Below are 5000 nucleotides of genomic sequence, written 5' to 3'. Positions count from 1 at the left end.
TAAACATACCCAAGCGTGTCCGTAAGCACGCAACGATAGTCACGAACGAGCACATACCTAGGGAAAGTACTCTACGTACTAGGACTTCTGTCCAAGAATGGTGTCCGCGACGGTCGGGCACTGTGACGCAATTACCAAATCCTAGAATCGTACAAGCAGTGTGTACAAACATAAACATTAACGCGTTCGCTCGGGCTGCGCCGTCCGTGTTGAACACAAATGTGGGTGATTATATGAGTGGATAGACAAAAACATGCGTGGCGAAGACAGTTTTCTGCACGATGTGCACATAGCTCATTTCGTCGTCCCGGGCTAATGGAACAACACAAAAATATCGAGTATCTTTCTAGGTTTCTGTTATAAAAGGACAGGCCAAAAGGTGACCGGTTGAGATAAGCATTTTAAGCATACAAGCACTTAATTGCAACTTTTGATACAAAAACTAAGAACGTACACGTAGATTGTATCAACATGGACATCCATGATCGCGTACGCCCGGGCTGCGCCCTCCGTGTTGTACTTTCCCTGATTGGTACACAATTTTGGTGCAAGTGTACCAACATGGACATCTATGAACGCGTACGCTCGAGCTGCACCCTCCGTCTTGTACTTTCCCTGATCGGTACACAGTTTTGGTGCACGGCTATCCCGACCGGCAACTTGTACCAACATCGACATCCATGAACGCGTACGTAGCGTACTTTCCCTGATCGGTACACAATGTTGGTGCACGGCATAGGAAATGGGCTTAAAATGGTCAAACTCAATCCATTTCCACTAAAGATAGTCAATAACAGCTGTGCCGATGAAGTAGGGCACGATGCAAGTCAATGTTATTTAATGAATTACATGTTCACCATACATTTTAGTACAAAATTGCTCGGTCAGACCTACAAAGTGCTATATCTCGAATACTAAACGTCGCAGATGGGTGTCGTAGAACAATTTTAAGTTCGTCAAACGATTCTACATCCGATTCTGGATAGTGGTTTTTCGACCACTTTTCAACATTTTGTGACACCCCGAACCTAGGGGCAGCTCCCTAGCTTTTTTCAAAAATGTGCACCGAACGGGCCAGAGAGCTCGAGTAGTCGAAAATTTTTTTTTTGCTAAAACCCCTCAAAACGTGTCAGGAACGCACCCTAGATGATGAAAAGTGCAACCAGAATGTCAATCGACAACATGCCCGGGGGTACAAATTTGCTCTACGCGTCCCTAGGTAGGGTACTTTTTCATACAAACATCAAAGTGTACGGTGCACAAAGTGCGCGGAACAAAAATTGCTCGGTCAGACCTAGGACGGGCCATAACTCGAATACTAAACGTCGCAGATGGGTGTCGTAGAACAATTTTAAGTTCGTCTAATGATTCTACATCCGATTCTGGATAGTGGTTTTTCGACCACTTTTCAACATTTTGTGACACCCCGAACCTAGGGGCAGCTCCCTAGCTTTTTTCAAAAATGTGCACCGAACGGGCCAGAGAGCTCGAGTAGTCGAAAATTTTTTTTTTGCTAAAACCCCTCAAAACGTGTCAGGAACGCACCCTAGATGATGAAAAGTGCAACCAGAATGTCAATCGACAACATGCCCGGGGGTACAAATTTGCTCTACGCGTCCCTAGGTAGGGTACTTTTTCATACAAACATCAAAGTGTACGGTGCACAAAGTGCGCGGAACAAAAATTGCTCGGTCAGACCTGGTACGGGCCATAACTCGAATACTAAACGTCGCAGATGGGTGTCGTAGAACAATTTTAAGTTCGTCTAACGATTCTACATCCGATTCTGGATAGTGGTTTTTCGACCACTTTTCAACATTTTGTGACACCCCGAACCTAGGGGCAGCTCCCTAGCTTTTTTCAAAAATGTGCACCGAACGGGCCAGAGAGCTCGAGTAGTCGAAATTTTTTTTTTTGCTAAAACCCCTCAAAACGTGTAGAAAACTGATTTTAGATGATAAAAAGTGCAACCAGAACGTCAAACGACAACTTTGTTGGGGGTACAGTATCGGACATTAAGATAGGACCCTTTTTTTCAATGCACCGTGCACTTGTTTTGCCACGTTACTCGTGTTTGTGTGTGTGTATGTGTGTGTGTATGTGTGTGAGTGTGTGAGTGTGTGTGTGTGTGTGTTTGTGTGTGTGTGTGTGTTTGTGTGTGTGTGTGTGCATGTGTGTGTGTGTAGTAGTAGAAAGTGAGTGTGCTTTTTAATGTGTATTTGCAAGTGCGCGGGTTTGTGTCTGAAAAACATAGCTTGCCATGATGTCATATTGCGTTGAAATTATTCTTATTATGTGTGTTATCATGTGAAACATTGTGCGTTTACACTTGGATAAAAACTAAAGTTTGCATCGACAGCAGCCCTTGTTCCTCGGACGAAAACGCAGGTGTGCTGTTTCATGAATGTGAATGCGACACCGGTGCGAAATGGACACACGCACAATAGCAATGAACTCGGCATTCTCTCACAGGTGTTTCTCCAGTGCACGCCATTGAAAGGCCTTCGTGCATCTCTGCGTTGCACGTTGTGTGCGAATGGTAAACTTTGTGCGTGCATTGAGCTGGCGCGCAGTTGTTCTTTTCAATGGGCGTTTTGTTTCATGAGCGCGGCAGTATTCTGTTCTCGATTTTGAAGGGAAGACGCTTACTCGCGTACTCGTTGATAGTTTTTATCCATGCGATGTTTTCGCTGCTCGACAACGATGTAATTCATCGCGTATAGAAGTAGAACGCAGGCAGAGCACGGGATCAGCCGTGTCCAAGTTTTTAACCAGCGCGTTCTTGACGGTCCAAGCAAGCAATGTTAGTAACAATGGGTCGAGGTAAACGTTGTACCGATTATCAGCGCCATATGTAAAAGCGAATGGCTGCTGCTGGCATTAAGCGCAAAAGGATCGAGTTCGTAATGGAACGATCGCGCACTTTTGTGGCAAACGCGCTTCGGACAACCGAAACGTGCTTAGACAACTGAAACGCGCTTGGACAACCGAAACGCGTAAGTCAACCGGTCGTCCTCAGAAGACCACGGCGAAAGAAGACCGTAACATTGTTAATATATCGAAAACACACTGATCGTGAGGGCGGTGGTCCTGCTTATCACACCAAAAACCTAACCCAAAACACAAAAAAGCTACTTACAAATCTATCCGAAACGACCTACTTGTGAAACAAACACACACATCAATACACATTCAAACATACATCCACACACACACACACACATGCACACACACATACACACACACACATACACACACATACACACACACACACACAAACACAAACACATACAAACCACACATAAACTTGGCCCAACGGGTGCACGGTGCGTTAAAAACCCAATGCCCTATCTTTCTGTCCGATACTGTACCCTTTTTACTCTACGGGCCACTAGCTTAGGCGCGCCAACAGCGCTTTCCTCTCGGGTTCCCATTTTTTGCCCTCCTGGGATTATGATCATTTACTCATTGCCTACTATAGGGAAGGTACCTTGCTTCGAGGTCAAAAATGAAGATTTCACCAAATCGTAGTTTTAACCTCTATTTAGTCGTAGGAGCATGGTTTGCAGTGTCCGTGGGTCATATAAGCCCCCGTTTGGGTCATACGTCCCCTCCCCGATGAAAATCGTCATATGACTATAGGCCGAACTTATGAAGCAAAAGTGGTGTCTGGTGGGTTCTGCCGATGATCTTAACCTATGATTTTGAGTTTCCACTCTTTCAAAACGTTTCCTGGAGCAGTACATCACGGGTCTACGGACCCAAAGACTTCGTTGCGATGGTTTCAAGCATAAAAGTTGTAACAGTTAAGGGTTTTTAATACGCGTATATTAAATCATTGCTTGAAACTAAGCTTCGTTGTCTTTAAACTCTGCAAGACCAATCGAACTTCTTAGGGAAACTCGAAGCATTCACGCTAAGCTGGTGGTGCAGGGCACATAGCGTGATGAAACCGGGTTTCCCTACCAAATGTGGCATATTTTTTCCCTGAGAGCGAAGCTCAGACCCACGTAGGGGAGAGCGAAGTGGAACTTAAATGTTCAATGCAGCAAATGTTCGCCATGCGGATAAACAAGTTGGAATAGTTCAATGTAGTGTAATGCAAACACGAATCGCAAATAACGATACGGGACCCAGAAGCAATTCTGCGGATCCCTCGGGGAGTGGTGAGTTGATATAAATTAGAGGTGAAAGTCCAAGTTGTTCGGGCTCCGGCTCGGCAGCCGATACGAGGTTCCTGTTGAGCTTGTTTGTACATCGCGCAGAGGCGCCGTTCGGTTCTAGCAATGATTCCCGCCACCATGTTCCATGCGTGCAGAGATCCGTTAGAGCTCGTTCAATGTGTCCCGCCGTGATTACGAAAAAGTCCAACAGTTGACTTAGTTGGGTGTGCGTCAAGTAATCGCGCAGAGATGCCGATCGGTTCCTAGCAATGTTTCCCGTCACAAGGTGGTATTGGCACCTGTGCAGAGTGGCCGTTAGCAATGTCTCCCGTATCACGGTGGTGTACCATCACTAGTGCAGAGTGACCGCTAGCAATGTCTCCCGTCACAAGGTGGTAGCCCAGAAGTGCAGAGAAGCCGCTGTAGCAAAGTCTCCCGTATCACGTTGGAGTTCTTCCACTAGTGCAGAGAGATCGCTGAACCGTTCAATGTGTCCCGTCGTGGTGTGCTTGTACCGAGCACGTAGGATACACCTTGCTTTGTTGGTTTGGGATAGGAGTGGTCGCGCAACTGCCTCCACGCCGCAGAGTGCCAGTTCGGATTGAAGGTCAACTTTAGCCGTTCAATGCATCAGTCGGTGGGTGTTCAGATGGCATCACAACTTCCCCTAGGTGCTCAAGTTGGCTGGGTTGTAAAGCATGTACACATGCGCAGAGTATCGTGCGTACTAGCAAAGTCTCCCGTCACGGTGGTTACGCATGAGTTCCATGCAGTGCAGAGAGATCGTTAGTGCGTGCAATGTACCAGTCGATGTGTCGTACCGGCATACAACCCCGC

Source organism: Anopheles gambiae (genome assembly GCF_943734735.2).
Source record: "Anopheles gambiae chromosome X unlocalized genomic scaffold, idAnoGambNW_F1_1 X_unloc_4, whole genome shotgun sequence".
NCBI lineage: Eukaryota > Metazoa > Arthropoda > Insecta > Diptera > Culicidae > Anopheles > Anopheles gambiae.
This window is presented reverse-complemented; position numbering follows the sequence as displayed.